Source organism: Bos javanicus, chromosome 1, assembly GCF_032452875.1.
Source record: "Bos javanicus breed banteng chromosome 1, ARS-OSU_banteng_1.0, whole genome shotgun sequence".
In the NCBI taxonomy this organism is placed as follows: Eukaryota; Metazoa; Chordata; class Mammalia; order Artiodactyla; family Bovidae; genus Bos; species Bos javanicus.
Genome location: NC_083868.1, coordinates 111,450,553 through 111,470,467, shown reverse-complemented (window position 1 = coordinate 111,470,467; position 19,915 = coordinate 111,450,553). Strand labels below are relative to the sequence as shown.

Below are 19,915 nucleotides of genomic sequence, written 5' to 3'. Positions count from 1 at the left end.
CTGTGTGTGGTCAGTGCACCAAAGGTCTCAGCTTGGAGAGTCAAGAGAAAGGGGAGCCAGAGTTTAGGTGAACAGAATAGAGGGGACTGAGGTGGGAGAAATTCCCACAATTAGGAGGACTTTGTGTTTCTTGTGAGTTCATGCTCCTAACTAACAAAATCTAGCATGAAGTTGACTCTATTAAAAACATCAGAACTTCTCTACAGATCTTCTATGTTGCATCCAGCTTTCCTCTTCTGAGCAATTGCTTTGGAATATGTTTAACATGTTTCATGTTTTCACTTATGTTTATCTTTGTTGTTTTTCAGTCACTAAGTCAAATCCGACTCTCTGCAACCCCATAAACTACAGCATGCCAGGCTTCCCTGTCCTTCACTATCTCCTGGAGTATGCTCAATGTTTGTCTTTAACATTACTTGTTTTTTTTGGACAGGAAAGTATGACTTAAATGTTGGGTGTGAGTAAGAAGGGAATAGCACCAAGTTTCTTATGAGTGTGGGGCCCACCATTTGTCCAGGAGCCACTATAAGAATGTATTTGACTCCTCAGCCATCTGGGATGAGCCCTTTTTCTGCCACTATGTCCTCAATTCTTTTGCATTAAACTTAGTAAATCCTCACTTGTTGGAGATGTAGATCCTCTGGCATCCAGGAAACTTGAACTTGGTCTTGAGCAGGGTCTCAATCACATGCTCCTTGTTCTTCAGCTTGGTGTGGATGGACATGATGACTTGGCCAAAGTAGACCTTGGCCACTGTGCCTAGGGCTTTCCAAAGGTACCCCACATACATGTCTGAAGCCTAGATTTGGGACAGCACAAGATCAGACATGCATGTTCACTCAAGAAGCTTGTCTCTCAGGTCACTTAGGAAGGTTATACCGGCAGCATGCACCACTGGGGAGGCTGCTTGAGGCCATTGCACCCTGGGCTCCCATGGGGAAAAGAGCACGGTTGGCTTAGTTGGCTACAGAGGAACATTACTTTTGTATTTATGCTTTGCTTCCCTTTGTACTTCTGATCTATAATTGTTTTAGTTTTCAAAAACAGATGATCAGTTCCCACTTTTGAATACCCTTTCCAAATGCAGTACATGAATGCAATCTCAAAAATGACAGAATGATCTCCAAAAATGGTTTGCGTTTCCAAGGCAAACCATTCAATATCACGGTAATCTAAGCCTATGCCCCAACCAGTAACGCTGAAGAAGCTGAAGTTGAACAGTTCTATGAAGGCCTACAAGATGTTTTAAACACTAAAAAAGATGTCCTTTTCATTATAGGGGACTGGAATGCAAAAGTAGGAAGTCAAGAAACACCTGGGGTAACAGGCAAATTTGGCCTTGGAGTACGGAATGAAGCAGGAAAAAGGCTAATAGAGTTTTGCCAAGAGAACGCACTGGTCATAGCAAACACTCTCTTCCAACAACACAAGAGAAGACTCTACACATGGACATCACCAGATGGTCAACACTGAAATCAGATTGATTATATTCTTTGCAGCCAAAGATGGAGAAGCTCTATACAGTCAACAAAAACAAGACCAGGAGCTGACTGTGGCTCAGATCATGAACCCCTTATTGCCAAATTCAGACTTAAATTGAAGAAAGTAGGGAAAACCACTAGACCATTCAGGTATGACCTAAATCAAATCCCTTATGATTATACAGTGGAAGTGAGAAATAGATTTAAGGGACTAGATCTGATAGACAGAGTGCCTGATGAACTATGGACGGAGGTTCATGTCATTGTACAGGAGACAGCGATCAAGACCATCCCCATGGAAAAGAAATGTGAAAAAGCAAAATGGCTGTCTGAGGAGGCCTTACAAATAGCTGTGAAAAGAAGAGAAGTGAAAAGCAGGAGGAAAGGAAAGATGTAAGCATCTGAATGCAGAGTTCCAAAGAATAGCAAGGAGAGATAAGAAAGCCTTCCTCAGCGATCAATGCAAAGAAATAGAGGAAAACAACAGAATGGGAAAGACTAGAGATCTCTTCAAGAAAATTAGAGATACCAAGGGAACATTTCATACAAAGATGGGCTTGATAAAGGACAGAAATGGTATGGACCTAACAGAAACAGAAGATATTAAGAAGAGGTGGCAGGAATATACAGAAGAACTGTACAAAAAAGATCTTCACGACCCAGATAATCATGATGGTGTGATCACTCACCTAGAGCCAGACATCATGGAATATGAAGTCAAGTGGGCCTTAGAAAGCATCACTATGAACAAAGCTAGTGGAGGTGCTGGAATTCCAGTTGAGCTATTTCAAATCCTGAAAGATGATGCTGTGAAAGTGCTGCACTCCATATGCCAGCAAATTTGGAAAACTCAGCAGTGGCCACAGGACTGGAAAAGGTCAGTTTTCATTCCAATCCCAAAGAAGGGCAAGGCCAAAGAATGCTCAAACTACCACACAATTGCACTCATCTCACACACTAGCAAAGTAATGCTCAAAAGTCTCCAAGCCAGGTTTCAGCAATACATGTACCATGAACCAGCAGATGTTCAAGCTGGTTTTAGGAAAGGCAGAGGAACCAGAGATCAAATTGCCAACATCTGCTAGATCATCAAAAAAGCAAGAGAGTTCCAGAAAAACATCTTTCTGCTTTATTGACTATGTCAAAGCCTTTGACGGTGTGGATCACAATAAACTGTGGAAAATTCTGAAAGAGATGGGAATACCAGACCACCTGATCTGCCTCTTGAGAAACCTATATGCAGGTCAGGAAGCAACAGTTAGAACTGGACATGGAACAGCAGACTGGTTCCCAATAGGAAAATGTGTACGTCAAGGCTGTATATTGTCACCCTGCTTATTTAACTTATATGCAGAGTACATTATGAGAAACCCTGGGCTGAAAGAAGCACAGGCTGGAATCAAGATTGCCTGGAGAAATATCAATAACCTCAGATATGCAGATGATACCACCCTTATGGCAGAAAGTGAAGAGGAACTAAAAAGCCTCTTGATGAAAGTGAAAGTGGAGAGTGAAAAAGTTGCCTTAAAACTCAACATTCAGAAAACAAAGATCATGGCATCTGGTCCCATCACTTCATGGGAAATAGATGGGAAACAGTGGAAACAGTGTCAGACTTTATTTTGGGGGGCTCCAAAATCACTGCAGATGGTGACTGTAGCCATGAAATTAAAAGACGCTTACTCCTTGGAAGGAAAGTTATGACCAACCTAGATAGCATATTGAAAAGCAGAGATATTACTTTGTCAACAAAGGTCTGTCTAGTCCAGGCTATGGTTTTTCCAGTGGTTATGTATGGATGTGAGCGTTGGACTGTGAAGAAAGCTGAGTGCCGAAGAATTGATGCTTTTGAACTGTGGTGTTGGAGAAGACTCTTGAGAGTCCCTTGGATGGCAAGGAGATCCAACCAGTCCATCCTAAAGGAGATCAGTCCTGTTTGTTCATTAGAAGGACTGATGCTGAAGCTGAAACTCCAATACTTTGGCCACCTCATGCAAAGAGTTGACTGATTGCAAAAGACCCTGATGCTGGGAGGGATTGGGGGCAGGAGGAGAAGGGGATGACAGAGGATGAGATGGCTGGATGGCATCACTGACTCGATGGACGTGAGTCTGAGTGAACTCCAGGAGTTGGTGATGGACAGGGAGGCCTGGCGTGCTGCGATTCATGGGGTCGCAAAGAGTCGGACACGACTGAGTGAACTGATCTGAACTGAACTCAAATCTTTTGAACTGAAATTTCAAATCTTGTTAAATTGGTAAACTGTTTACTGTATTATCTCAAGGCCTTTCCTCCCTCTGGATCTCAGAGTGATTCCTGGAAAGGGGTGAGGGATTCCTAGTTTATGCTCATGTGCAAAAGAAAGCCTATTGGGATGTTGGGAACTGAATTGTTTGGATGGCCTAGCTTCTGGCTGGAGTCTACCTCCCTCATTTCTTCCCATTTGCAGATGTTCAGTGATACATATATAAGAGAAAGGGAAACGACTTACTTGAAATAGAGGTAATGTGCCAAGATAAATCACAGGAGTCATGAGAACATGTAATATGGCAAATAACATGCTGGGCTTAATACCTTTTAGTGTAGTACACAAATCATTCTCAGTGGTATAATGTAGGAGAAATAGAAATGAGGTGGCACAATAATTCCTGCCATGTGGTCCTGTGGTCTGTGGAGGCCACATCAGGTTCCAGTACCGACAAAGGCCCTGGAGGTTTTAGCTTTCCATAGGCAAGGGGAGCAGATAATACATTTGAAAAGAAATAGGAATGTGATATAAAGACCTCAAAAGAAATCGTGTGGTAGAATTAGAGGGGCAGTAACAGAGTAAGTTTGCAAAGTAGTAGGTAATCCCAAAATAAATAATGTTGATATGTTACTTTTATCATTGCACTAGAAAAAATTTAAAGTATGTGTATATAAGTAGGCAATATAATGGGATATTTTGAAACAACCCTAATTAATGAAATTCAGTGAGATCCCAGTACTATTGATGTGGTTTTAAATCTGTTAAAAGGCTTTCAAATCTTCATCTATTAGTTGTTTGCAAATAGTTTGTTTGCTTCTTGCCAACTGCACTGTTGTACAGACAACTGAATAGTTGAAATTGGCAGACAGAGTGTGTACAGTGAATAAACTGGTCAATAAGTTTTATGACAAACCCTTTATTCCAAATAAGCTTCTTTCTCCCAAATAAAGTCCTTCTACAAGACTGGGCTTTTTGACTAACATCTTATAAAGACTTTTTAGGATTTTTATGAACCAGTTTATATTTGTAGTGATTTAGTTGGCAGAACATTTGGGAGTTGTCAGGACACAGGCCCTTCTTGGTTGTGCTGGAATGTGCCTGCAGGGAAGCATGACCAGCACTGCCTTAGGCAGCTCAGGACCCTACTCTGACCCCAAGAGAGCAAAGAGTCCTTGGAATCCAAAGGATACAACCATCCAGCTGCCCCCTCTTTTCTGGACCATCTTCCCCGCATATCCAGAATTCTAGAATTCCCTGCCTGGAGGGCATGCACAGACTCTTCTGTGGATATATTCCCTGTAGGGTGTGGAAGTACAAGCTGGGATGTCAACCTGGGCTGGGATGTCGGCAGCTGGTGGCATGTAAGGCTTTTTACAGAGACTAAAGGAGTAGGGCATGGAAAAGTAGGGAGCTTTCAATAAAAATTAGGCACAAGCTTGTCCCTGACTTATATCCACTAAAAGTCAGTGGCAACGTCACTGTTGTTACAATCTTCTGCAAATTTCTGAAATGCCCCCTAGGAAGTAACAGTACTACTGTTCTAAGTAAGAAGGCTGATTTCTTTTCTAATAGATAAACTTTCTCTGAAGATGACATCAAACAAATCCCAGAGATGTTTTGTGTTATGATATCAATAGAATAAAAGCATCTAATTTTCAAAGATGCTTACTTTGAAGAAAAATTCATTGAAATATGTAAGTTCTGATACCTTTGATAAAAAAACAATAGGCTTTAAAAAACCAAATAGTTTTTTAACCAAAAGAAAAAAATGTCAGTGCAGATTGGGATTATTTATGAAATTTTTATCATGTCAAGTAATGTGGTATGATATATTCAGTCAAGAGTCAGGAAAACTGTATTTTAGTTTCAGCATTTCTATGAAATAGCTGAATTATTTGGGCCTTGATCTCCTAGGGTTTCAGTTTTGATGTCTATTAAACGAGAGAGGTTGAACAAGATGCCCTCTAAGCTTTCTTCTATATTTACAAGTCCAAGATTTTTGTACAAGCCATGTTCTCTCAGATATGTGACCAAAAAATCATCAAATCAAAGACCGTCAATTGTTAAGTTGTATTGTTAATTTGTGTATCATTAAGAAAGAGACATTACTACAGGCCAATATCACTGATGAACATAGATGCAAAAATCCTTAACAAACTTCTAGCAAACAGAATCCAACAGCATATTAAAAAGATCATACATCATAACCAAGTGGGCTTTATCCCAGGGATGCAAGGATTCTTCAATATTCACAAATCAATCAATGTGATACACCACATTAATAAATTGAAAGATAAAAACCATATGATTATCTCAATAGATGCAGAGAAAGCCTTTGATAAAATTCAACATCCATTTATGATAAAAACCTTCCAGAAAGCAGGCATAGAAGGAACATACCTCAACATAATAAAAGCTATATATAATAAACCCAAAGCAAACATTGTCCTCAATGGCGAAAAATTGAAAGCGCTTCCCCTAAAGTCAGGAATAAGACAAGGATGCCCACTCTCACCACTACTATTCAACATAGTTTTGGAAATTTTAGCCACAGCAATTAGAGAAGTAAAAGAAATGAAAGGAATCCAGATTGGAAAAGAAGAAGTAAAACTCTCACTGTTTGCAGATGACATGATCCTCTACATAGAAAACCCTAAAGACTTCACCAGAAAATTACTAGAACTAATCAATGAATATAGTAAAGTTTCAGGATATGAAATTAACACACAGAAATCCCTTGCATTCCTATACACTAAAAATGAGAAAACAGAAAGAGAAATTAAGGAAACAATCCCATTCACCATTGCAACAAAAAGAATAAAATACATAGGAATAAATCTACCTAAAGAAAGAAAAGGCCTATATATAGAAAAGTATAAAACACTGGTGAAAGAAATCAAAGATGACCCAAATAGATGGAGAAATATATCATGTTCATGGATCAGAAGAATCAATATAGTGAAAATGAATATACTACCCAAAGCAGTCTATAGACTCAATGCAATCCCTATCAAGCAAGCAATGGTATTTTTCACAGAACTAGAACAAATAATTTCACAATTTGTATGGAAATACAAAAATCCTCAAATAGCCAAAGCAATCTTGAGAAAGAAGAATGGAACTGGAGGAATCAACCTGCCTGACTTCAGACTATACTTCAAAGCCACAGTCATCAAGACAGTATGGTACTGGCACAAAGACAGAAACACAGGTCAATGGAACAAAATAGAAAGCCCAAAGATAAATCCATGCACCTATGGACACCTTATCTTTGACAAAGGAGGCAAGAATATACAATGGAGAAAAGACAATCTCTTTAACAAGTGGTGCTGGGAAAACTGGTCAACCACTTGTAAAAGAATGAAACTAGAACACTTTCTAACACCATACACAAAAATAAACTCTAAATGGATTAAAGATCTAAATGTAAGACCAGAAAGTATAAAACTCCTAGAGGAAAACATAGGCAAAACACTCTCTGACGTAAACCACAGCAGGATTCTCTATGACCCACCTCCCAGAGTAATGGAAATAAAAGCAAAAATAAACAAATGGGACATAATTAAAATTAAAAGCTTTTGCATAACGAAGGAAACTATAAGCAAGGTGAAAAGACAGCCTTCAGAATGGGAGAAAATAATAGCAAATGAAGCATTTGACAAAGAATTAACCTCAAAAATATACAAGCAGCTCATGCAGCTCAATTCCAGAAAAATAAGTGACCGAATCAAAAAATGGGCCAAAGAACTAAACAGGCATTTCTCCAAAGCAGACATACAGATGGCTAACAAATACATGAAAAGATGCTCAACATCACTCATTATCAGAGAAATGCAAATCAAAACCACAATGAGGTACCATCTCATGCTGGTCAGAATGGCTGCTATCAAAAAGTCTACAAACAATAAATGCTGGAGAGGGTTTGGAGGAAAAAAAACTCTCTTACACTGTTGGTGGGAATGCAAACTAGTACAGCCACTGTGGAGAACAGTATGGAGATTCCTTAAAAAACTGGAAATAGAACTAACTGCCATACGACCCAGCAATCCCACTGCTGGGCATGCACACCAAGGAAACCAGAATTGAAACAGACACATGTACCCCAGTGTTCATCGTAGCACTGTTTACAATAGCCAGGACATGGGAGCAACCTAGATGTCCATCAGCAGATGAATGGATAAGAAAGCTGTGGTACATATACACAATGGAATTTCACCCAGCTATTAAAAAGAATGCATTTGAATCAGTTCTAATGAGGTGGATGAAACTGGAGCCTATTATACAGAGTGAAGTAAGTCAGAAAGAAAAACACCAATATAGTATAATAACGTTTATTTGGAAAATAACGTTAAATTCTATATGGAATTTAGAAAGATGGTAACAATGACCCTATATGCGAGACAGTAAAAGAGACACAGATGTAAAGAACAGACTTTTGGACTCTGTGGGAGAAGGCGAGGGTGGGATGATTTGAGAGAATAGCATTGAAACATGTGTATTACCATATGTGAAACAGATTGCCAGTCCAGGTTCAATGCATGCACAGACGGGGTGCTCAGGGCTGGTGCACTGGGATGACTCTGAGGGATGGGATGGGGAGGGAGGTGGGAGAGAGGGTCAGGGTGGGGAACACATGTACACCTATGACTGATTCATATGAATGTATGGCAAAAACTACCACAATATTGTAAAGTAATTAGCCTCCAATTAAAATAAATAAAAATAAAATAAAATCCTAAAATTATATTGCCTATTATAATTTTAAGACTATTGACTATAAGAAGCATTCTAATTTAGAGATGTAAAAATATTAAAAAGCATATTTTAAATATCTAATATACAGTAAATCATATTTATCTAAGCATTCTTCATAGAGTCCTGCAGAGTACCTACCACATCTAGTCATTCATTTATTCATTCAATAGGTAAATACAAATTTAGTGTCTACTGTATTTCTGGCAAAAGAGAGTGCATATATCAACATGTATTGAATAATGGAATTTTACAAGTATACATACTTGCCTTTCATAACATCAGCATGAACATGATGCTGGAGATACTGGTAAGAAATCATCTTGAAGACAACAGCAAAATTGTCCTCTTTGGAGAACAGCAGAATCACCAGAACCTTAATCTCTATTTGCTTCACAGACACTTGTACTGATAAATGGAAGGCAGGTAAATAAGAATTCCCAGATCAGTTTTAGTAATCAAGGTGCCTTGGTTGCTTTCTTCACATTTCTATGAAAATCTTATTGAAAGAAGCACTTAATTTCATGATTAATGAAAGTGCTCCTTCAACTGTCATTTCTTTCCCACTAGGAATGAGTGTTCTATGAAACACTTTTAAACTATATCATATAAAATAATTTTACATGACTTACTATCATGCTATATTGTTAAACTAATTATTGTATGCTTAAATCTTTATACTATCCATTTGTATTTAATAGTAGCCCAAGACATAAATCGGAGAAGGCAATGGCACCCCACTCCAGTACTCTTGCCTGGAAAATCCCATGGATGGAGGAGCCTGGAAGGCTGCAGTCCATGGGGTCGCTGAGGGTCGGACACAACTTCACTTTTACTTTCACTTTTCACTTTCATGCATTGCAGAAGGGAACGGCAACCCACTCCAGAGTTCTTGCCTGGAGAATCCCAGGGACGGGGGAGCCTGGTGGGCTGCCGTCTATGGGGTCACACAGAGTCGGACACGACTGAAGCGACTTAGCAACAGTAGCAGCAAGACATAAATAAATCCTTAAAGCAATACTCTGCAAGGAATGCTACTTTCCTAGGGAGCTTAGAGTCAGAATCTTAAGTGCACCAGTTTGGTTCAGTCGCTCAGTCGTGTCCGACTCTTTGTGATCCCATGGACTGCAACATGCCAGGCTTCCCTGTCCATCACCAACTCCTGGAGCTTGCTCAAACTCATATCCATTGAGTCAGTGTTGCCATCCAATCATCTCATCCTCTGTCATCCCCTTTTCTCCCTGCCTTCGGTCTTCCCCAGCATCAGAGTCTTTTCCAATAAATCAGTTCTTCACATCAGGTGGCCAAAGTATTGGAGCTTCAGCTTCAGCATCAGTCCTTCCAATGAATATTCAAGACTGATTTCCTTTAGGATTGACTGGTTTGATCTCCTTGCCATCCAAGGGACTCTCAAGAGTCTTCTCCAACACTGCAGCTCAAAATAATCAATTTTTTTAAAAAAGCATCAATTCTTTGGCGCTCAACTTTCTTTATGGTCCAGCTCTCAGTAGTCATACATGACTACTGGAAAAAGAATAGCTTTAAAATTATGGACTGTTGTTGGCAAACTAATATCTTTGATTTTAATATGCTGTCTAGGTTGGTCATAGCTTTTCTTCCAAGAAGCAATCCTCTTTTAATTTCATATCTGCAGTGATTTTGGAGCTCAAAAAAATAAAGTTTCTCACTGTTTCCATTGTTTCCCCATCTATTTGTCATTAAGCGATGGGACCAAATGCCATGATCTTTGTTTTTGAATGCTGAGTTTTAAGCCAGCTTTTTCACTCTCCTCTTTCACTTTCATCAAGAGGCTCTTTAGTTCCTCTTCACTTTCTGCCATAAGGGTGGTAACATTTACATATCTGAGGTTATTGATATTTCTCCCAGCGGTCTTGATTCCAGCTTGTGCTTCATCAAGCTCAGCATTTCTCATGATGTACTCTGTGTATAAGTTCAATAAGCAGGGTGACAATATACAGCCTTGATGTACTCCTTTCCCAATTTGGAACCAGGCCATTGTTCCATGTCCAGTTCTAACTGTTGCTTCTCGACCTGCATACAGATTTCTAATGAGGCATGTCAGGTGGTCTGGTATTCCCCTCTCTTGAAGAATTTTCCTTAGTTTGTTGTGAGCCACACAGTCAAAGGCTTTGGCATAGTCAATAAAGCAGAAGTAGATGTTTTTCTGGAACTCTCTTGCATTTTCTATGATCTAACAAATGTTGGCAATTTGATCTCTGGTTCCTCTGCCTTTTCTAAATCCAGCTTGAACATCTTGAAGTTCTTGGTTCACATACTGTTGAAGCCTGTCTTGGAGAATTTTGAGCATTACTTTGCTAGCATGTGAGATGAATGCAATAAACTGTGGAAAATTCTGAAAGAGATGGGAATACCAGACCACCTGACCTGCCTCTTGAGAAATCCGTATGCAGGTCAGGAAGCAACAGTTAGAACTGGACATGGAACAACAGACTGGTTCCAAATAGGAAAAGGAGTACGTCAAGGCTGTATATTGTCACCCTGCTTATTTAACTTCTATGCAGAGTACATCATGAGAAATGCTGGTCTGGAAGAAGCACAAGCTGGAATCAAGATTGCCGGGAGAAATATCAATAACCTCAGATATGCAGATGACATCACCTTTATGGCAGAAAGTGAAGAAGAACTAAAAAGCTTCTTGATGAAAGTGAAAGAGGAGAATGAAAAAGTTGCCTTAACTCAATATTCAGAAAACTAAGATCAATGGCATCTGGTCCCATCACTTCATGGGAAATAGATGGGGAAACAGTGCAAACAGTGTCAGACTTTATTCTTTTGGGCTCCAAAATCACTGCAGATGGTGACTGTAGCCATGAAATTAAAAGATGCTTACTCCTTGGAAGGAAAGTTATGACCAACCTAGATAGCATATTCAAAAGCAGAGATATTACTTTGCCAACAAAGGTCCATCTAGTCAAGGCTATGGTTTTTCCAGTGGTCATGTATGGATGTGAGAGTTGGACTATGAAGAAAGCTGAGCGCCGAAGAATTGATGCTTTTGAACTGTGGTGTTGGAGAAGACTCTTGAGAGTCCCTTGGACTGCAAGGAGATCCAACCAGTCCATTCTGAAGGAGATCAGCCCTGGGATTTCTTTGGAAGGAGTGATGCTAAAGCTGAAGCTCCAGTACTTTGGCCACCTCATGTGAAGAGTTGACTCAATGGAAAAGACTCTGATGCTGGGAGGGATTTTGGGCAGAAGGAGAAGGGGACGACAGAGGATGAGATGGCTGGATGGCATCACTGACTCGATGGACCTGAGTCTGAGTGAACTCCAGGAGTTGGTGATGGACAGGGAGGCCTGGCGTGCTGCGATTCATGGGGTCGCAAAGAGTCAGACACGACTGAGCGACTGAACTGAACTGAACTGAACTGAGATGAATGCAATTGTGTAGTAGTTTGAACATTTTTTGGCATTGCCTTTCTTGGGATTGGAATGAAAACTGACCTTTTCCAGTCCTGTGACTACTGCGAGTTTTCCAAATTTGCTGGCATATTGAGTACAGCACTTTCACATTTTCATCTTTTACGACTTGAAATAGCTCAGCTGGAATTCTATCACCTCCACTAGCTTTGTTTGTAGTGGTGCTTTCTAAGGCCCCCTTAACTTCGAACTACAGGATGTCTGGCTCTAGGTGAGTGATCACACCATCGTAGTTATCTTAGTCATGAAGATTTTTTTGTATAGTTCTTCTGTGTATTCTTTCCACCTTTTCTTAATATCTTCCGCTTCTGTTAGGTCCATACCATTTCTGTCCTTTATTTTGCCCATCTTTGCATGAAATGTTCCCTTGGTGTCTCTAATTTTCCTGAAGAGATCTCTAGTCTTTCCCATTCTGTTGTTTGAGTCAGACTTGCCTGAGTCAGAATTGCCTGTGAGTGTCCAGTGGAGGGGTGGGTCAACAGTTTTGCCTCCGATCAAACAACAGGGAGGGAACACAGCCCCACCCATCAATAGCAAATTGGATTAAAGATTTACTGAACATGGCCCTGCCCATCAGAACAAGACCCAGTTTCCCCCACAGTCAGTCTCTCTCATCAGGAAGCTTTTATAAGCCTCTTATCCTTATTTATCAAAGAACAGACAGAATGAAAACCACAGTCACAGAAAACTAACCAAACTGATCACATGGACCACAGCTTTGTCTAACTCAATGAAACTATGACCCATGCTGTGTAGGGCTGCCCAAGATGGATGGGTCATGGTGGAGAGTTCTGACAAAACATGGTCCACTGGAGAAGGGAATGGCAAACTACTTCAGTATTCTTGCCTTAAGAGCCCCATAAACAGTATGAAAAGGAAAAAATGAAAGATGAACTCTCCAGGTCAGTAGGTGCCAAAAATGCTACTGGAGAAGAGTAGAGAAATTCTTTTCTACTGGAAAGAATGAAGAGATGGAGCCAAAGCGAAAACAATGCCCAGTTGTGGACGTGACTGGTGATGGAAATTCCAATGCTGTAAAGAAGAATATTTCATAGGAAATTGGAATGTTAGGTCTATCAGTTAAGTTCAGTTGTTCATTTGTGTCTGACTCTTTGCGACCCCATGGACTGCAGCATGCCAGGCTTCCCTGTCCATCACCAACCCCTGGAGCTCACTTAAACTCACATCCATAGAGTCAGTGATGCCATCCAACCATCTCATCCTCTGTCATCCCCTTCTCCCCCTGCCTTCAATCTTTTCAGCATCAGGGTCTTTTCCAATGGGTCAGTTCTTCACATCAGGTGGCCAAAGTATTGGAGTTTCAGCTTCAGCATCAGTCCTTCCAAAGAATATTCAGGACTGATTTCCTTTAGGATTGACTAAAATTAGGTCGATGAATCAAGGTAAAATGGAAGTGGCCAAACATGAGGTGGCAAGAGTGAACATGGACATTTTAGGAATTGGTGCACTAAAATGGACTGGAATGGGAGAACTTAATTCAGATGATCATTATATCTACTACTGTGGGCAAGAGTCCCTTTGAAGAAATGGAGTAGCACTCATAGTCAACAAAAGAGCCTGAAATGCAGTCTTTGTGTGCAATCTCAAAAATAACAAAATGATCTCTGTTCGCTTCCAAGGCAAACCATCAATATCACAGTTATCAAGGTCTATGCACCAACCACTAATGCCAAAGGAGCTAAAAGTGAATGGTCCTATGATGACCTACAAGACCTTCTAGAACTAACACCAAAAAAAAAGATGTCCTTTTCATCATAGGGGACTGAAACGCAAAAGTAGTAAGTCAAGAGATACCTGGAGTAACAGGCAAATTTAGCTTGGAGGACAAAATGAAGCAGGGAAAAAGCTAACAGAATTATGCCAAGAGAATGCCCTGGTCATAACAAACACCCTCTTCCAACAACACGAGACGACTCTACACATGGACATCACCAGATGGTCAACACTGAAATCAGATTGATTATATTCTTTGCAGCCAAAGATGGAGAAGCTCTATGCAGTCAGCAAAAACAAGACCGGGAGCTGACTGTGGCTCAGGTCATGAACTCATTATTGTAAAATTCAGACTTAAATTGAAGAAAGCATGGAAAACCACTAGAGCATTCAGGTATGACCTAAATCAAATCCCTTATAATTATACAGTAGAAGTGACAAATAGATTCAAAGGATTAGATCTGATAGAGTGTCTGAAGAACTATTGACGAATGTTCATGACATTGTACAGGAAGCAGTGATTAAGACCATCCCCAAGAAAAAGCAATGCAAAAAGGCAAAATGGTTGTCTTAGGAGGCCTTACAAATAACTGAGAAAAGAAGAGAAGCTAAAGGTAAAGCAGAAAAAGAAAAATACACCCATTTGAATGCAGGGTTCTAAAGAAGAGCAAGGAAAGATAAGAAAGCCTTCCTCAGTGATCAATGCAAAGAAATAGAGGAAAACAATAGAATGGGAAAGACTAGAGATCTCTTCAAGGGCACCAGACAAGTGACAAATAAGGTTCATTCAGCCCCCATGTCTTCATCTAGAGAGGTTGCACTGGGACCTTAGGGAGATGGAAAAGAAATAGCTAAAAAATGGTTGGACCAACTCTGTATAATAGAAACCATATGCAGTGATTTTAAGCCTCATTATATACAGCAGACAATGATGCTTTGTCTCTCTTCAGGAAGGAACTGGCAAAACTCCTTAGTCAAAGTGCACTTCCTGTTCTTGTTCTTTTGAATTTCCCTTCTTGAGCTGCTCTTGCCAAATGAGATGTATGATTATTTCTTATTGGCCTGTCGTGCTGCAGTCCACAGGGTCGCAAAGAGTGAGATATCACTGAGCCACTGAACAGCAACAAAAATTGACCTTTGCTTTCAGTGTCTGTTCAAAGTTTGTTTTAAGCATAGTATCCTAATCAACCTCATTTCCGAAGAGGACACTTTTCCATCCACTGCTGAAAGTTGCTCATCCTGAGAGTAGCTTCTCTCTGGGTTCACAAGGGCCCAGCTTCCTGGTTCTCTTGGATCAGAGCACACTATGTTTGCTGATCAGCTAAGTCTCTTTCCCAAATTGGGATAAAGAGAGGAATTCCACATTGAACTGAACAAAACATGCCTGTGAGGACCCTTCCGGAGTCATGATTCAAAGATTGTTTCAGGCTATCAGTTCAGTTTCTATACTTACCCAATTATGTTGCCCTTACCTTTGTGTGATCTACATAAGGATAAAAATTGATCACTGGTTAAATATGTTGCGTAGGGCCATTTCTATTAAATCTGAGCATCAGATACAAACACTTGAATCAATTTCCACTTACATCATTTTGACATATGATGCCCTTTCCAAACATCATTGTAAGAGTAAGAATGATCTATATTGGCTTTTCTCCCCTATAATTGTCATTGAATAGTAGTTTTCCTGAGGAATCCTAATCCATATGACTATATTTTAGATATAAATTTCTCCCCAGTGGTCCTTTGGCTATGGAGAAATTAGCACAACTATAAAGCAGAGTGCTTGAAAGAGTCTCCTTGAGGAAAAGCAAGAGGGAAAGAGATTTATACTTTTCATTTAGTGGCAATACTTACTTTATGCAATTTTATATCATTAGACCCATTAAAGGACAAGAATGTGAAATATCTCTTCCCTGAAGACAGTTCTTTGCGTTTGCATGAAGTTTTCCATTCTGAGTAAACCAACCATAAGGAAGAGTCCAATATGTATGTACTCCAGTGCTCTGTTTATTTCAAGGACTCTCCATTTCCCCCATACTCCCTAGGGATAAACTGTGCAAAGCGCTAAACTGTGCAGAGCCTACAGTCTTTAAGTACATAAGTAACTGTCCTTTCTGGACAGTCTGTTTCTGAAAGTTCCCTTTAGAATCGATGACAGGAAAGCCCAACCTATTGGTGGATTCCATCTTGAACACTTCCCTCACAAACCACAGACCCTAATCTTTGTATTTATTCAGTTGGACCAAGTTGCAGGAGATCTGGGGGAGTAGAATGTATTTGAGAATGTGAGTGTGTGCCAGGCAAGGAGGTTCTTGAATTTGAAATGTTATCACAACACTTTAAAAATGCATTTCAGCTCAACCTGGACACAGTAGACAGGGTTTCATATTTCTTGGCAATATGCCTGATACATAGAAGTAAAAAAAAAAAAAAAAACACATATATACATATATATACACACACACACGGGATTCAAAGATATTTTTAGAAAAACCCTCAAACTTGGAAAAAGATGAGCATTTGATGCCCAGAGGATTCACACATAAACCTGGTGATTTTTTTTTTTTTTTTTTGGTATCTGCATTCATCAGAAGCTATTAAACTAAATGCTGCAAGCAAACACAGTCTGGTTCCCTCTGGTGGGATGTGACAGGCAGAGGGACTGTGAAATTTTATAATAGAATTTTAGAGCATTGCCCTATTGTATATTTCAAATGACATTCTTTAGAAGAGAATTAAGAATGGTGACGTGGTTGGTCAGATATCTAGGCCAGTGGTCAGTGGCAAGTGATTACTGAGGGAAGATAGAGGCTTTTCTAGGTAGACTGATGCAGTCATTGTGAAGTCACGCAGGAAGACAAGACTAGGAGATAAGGGACTTCCCTGGTAGTCCAGTGGTTAAGACATCATCCTTCCACTGCAGGGGGCATGGGTTTGCTCCCCTGTTGGGGAAAAAGAGCTCACATGCCATACAGTGCAGCCAAAAGAAAAGAAAACAAATACAAACAAACAAAAGTAAAACAAACACACACACAAAACCTAGGAGATGACTCTCTGGCTAAAGGACTGAAGGAAGATCTGGAATGTCCTCTGGGTGATATCAGAGGCTAGAGGACTCTCTCAGCCTGGCTTATACCACCCATAGAAAGAGCTGAGGGCATCTGGTACCTTTCAGGATAGAGTGGTTCCAACCTGTCTCTGTAGCCCCACATGACTTCACCAACACTTCTAGATGTAAAGTTTTGGGCTGGGAAAAGACATGTAGGGCTTACAAAAACACCCAGCAAGAGCTGTCTAGCAAATAGCTAGACCTTCTCTGAGGAGAAACGAAAACCTGGAAGAAGGTCTGAATGTTGGAGGTCTCAACCCACTGCCATCAACTTCTGAGAGGGAACTTCGTTACAAGACCCGGCCATGCAATCTGTCCAGTGGAATTGGGCTCATCACTTTTCTCACAGCATATTTATGATGTCTTAAGAAGTGTACCCCTGGTTTCACTGTGGGAGGTGACAGAACTGTTATCAAGATGGGTGATGGGTTGGCCAAAGTGTCTCTGAGGTAAAAGAATGATGAGGGACATGGTAAGGCAATGGGAAGAGGAGTAGAAAAAGGAAGAAAAATTTATCCTCTGGAAGGAGGACTCTTCCTAGTTTTAGACAATTTAATCTAAAATGTTACTGCACCAAAAATGGGTGAAGAACTATATGGGTAATAACAATTATCATCCTGTGGTGCTAAGAAAAAAGATGGAATAGTCAATCTGGGTTTATTTCCAGCATGACCATCATCTGTCGGTGAGACTCTTAAGTCTCTTAACTCCTCTCAGTTCAGTTCAGTTCAGTCACTCAGTCATGTCCGACTCTTTGCGACCCCATGAATCACAGCACCCCAGGCCTCCCTGTCCATCACCAACTCCCGGAGTTCATTCAGACTCACGTCCATCGAGTCAGTGATGCCATCCAGCCATCTCATCCTCTGTCGTCCCCTTCTTCTCCTGCCCCCAATCCCTCCCAGCATCAGAGTCTTTTCCAATGAGTCAACTCTTCGCACGAGGTGGCCAAAGTACTGGAGTTTCAGCTTTAGCATCATTCCTTCCAAAGAACACCCAGGGATGATCTCTTTCAGAATGGACTGGTTGAGGGACCTGAGTTTCTCCACCTCTAAATGAGAGCATTAACTCTGAAGTCTAAAGTCGGTTCCAGCTTTAACAGTCTATGTAACTGACAGAAGTGCAACAAAGTGTTAGTGATGGTTAATTCTATGTGTCATCCTGATGGGGTCAAAGAATGCCCACATATTTGGTTAATCATTGTTTCTGGGTTTGTCTGTGAGTGCATTTCCAGGAGAGATAAGCATTTGAATCGGTAGATCCAGTAAAGCAGATTGCCCTCCCTGAGGTCAATGGGCAGCATTCAGACAGTTGAGGGCTTGAATACATTCAAATGGCAGAGAATGGGAGAATTTGCTTTCTGCTTGGTCACTTGAACTGAGACATTGGTCTTCTCCTGTCTTCAGAGTAGGACTTACACCTTGGGTTTTCCTGGTCATTGGGCCTTTGGACTTGGACTAGATCTCTAGCACCAGTTCTCCTGAAGCCCCAGCTTTCAGATGATTGTGGAACTTCTTAGCATCCAAATCACATGAACTAATTTCTTTATAATAAATCTCTTCATATATATATATATATACACACACACATATACATATACACACACACATATATGTATGTATTCTCCCTTTCTCTCTCTTTCTCTCCCCTCCTTGATACACACACACACACACACACACATCTCCTATCAGTCTGGTTTTTCTATAGAACTGAACACCTTATTCATTTGGGAAATAGATATTACCTGAGTGTTCTTGTCTCACTGAAAATAATTTTAGGGACTAAATATTTGATGTTTTTAATCTTTGCCCTCTTCAAGTAATAATTGATTTTTAATGGATTTTAATTAATCCATTAATTTAATTAAAATCATTTAATAAATGATTTTAATTGTTCCCAGGTAAGAATTAGAAACATTATGTCTCTGACAATGCACTACATTCAGGGCTTATAAGGTGGAGCTACATTTTGCAGCTAGTTCCTTGATGAGAATTCAGCAGGAGGAGCTCTTCAGCTGTGAGAACAGCTATTAGTGGGGTAGCTCATCAGCAGGCTCTGTGGCACTCAAGAAAATAAAATTTTCCCTTCAGTGACCTGCCTCATAAGAATGGATGGACACTTCTCTGATAGCCTGATTGTTTCAGCATACAGTCATAGTATAAACATACAAGATCAATATACAGTCAAGGGAATCAGGAACCCACTTGTCAAATCCCTCTGTAGGTTGTGTACAGGTGGCCAGTGGTGGTTTAGTTGCTAAGTCATGTCTGACTCTTGAGACCCCATGGACTGTAGCCTGCCAGGCTCCTCTGTCCATAGGATTCTCCAGGCAAGAATGCTGGAGTGTGTTGCCATTTCCTTCTCCAGGGTATCTTCCCAACCCAGGGAACAAACCCACGTCTCCTGCATTGCAGGCAGATTCTTTACCAACTGAGCTACTAGGGAAGCCCATATAGATGGCTAACTGTTTTTAAGTGTCAGGTGTGAGTAAGGTCCAAAGGACTGGAGTATTAGCAAATGTAAGAAATGGAAATAAATGCAAATGGAATAAATGCAAATTATTTAGCAAATGTGGTTGCTCCCACTGGCTTTCTTGGTCACAAAGCCCAGTGAGGGCAGAAGGCATGGAGCCACAGATGCAGGCATGTAAAGAGTCAGTGTGAAGTCATGTGGCTTAGGGTGCTGGTGAGGGCACATCCTTAATGAACTCTCATTTCTAGAAGATGTGCCGGCTGCTAGCTAACTCTGCCAGATGCTAGTGGAATCCTTCCGGGCAACATGATGTTTCTCTGGCTGTCATGTGATTTATTTATTTTTTCACTTACCTATTTATTTGTTTGATGGAGGATGCCACAGGGCTTAGAGTGGTCTCAATCAAATGATCAGTTTGCTGCAACTAAAAAAGATTCCACATGCCGCAGGGAGATCCTGTGTGCTGCAACTAAAACACAGTGCAGCCAAATAAATAAAAAATAAGTGATCACTTTGCTCATGAGGTTTCTGATCTTTTGTGGTGGGTTTAGATTTATATCCTGCAGGGCTGTCATTAAAGGAAAACAGGGATGCTTTGAGCTTTTGAGGGCACTTGTCTCTTACTCTCATGCCCCTTTCTGTGTCAGGCTGTTCC

The 19,915-nt window shown here is 40.5% G+C and overlaps 1 protein-coding gene and 1 pseudogene across 1 annotated transcript in view; one reads left to right on the top strand and one right to left on the bottom strand.

Moving 5' to 3' along the window:
- Positions 1-19,915, top strand: part of KCNAB1 (potassium voltage-gated channel subfamily A regulatory beta subunit 1) — a 444,529-nt gene that overhangs the window by 37,562 nt on the left and 387,052 nt on the right. The window lies entirely within an intron of this gene.
- On the bottom strand, positions 847-970 carry LOC133255266 (small nucleolar RNA SNORA70; annotated as a pseudogene).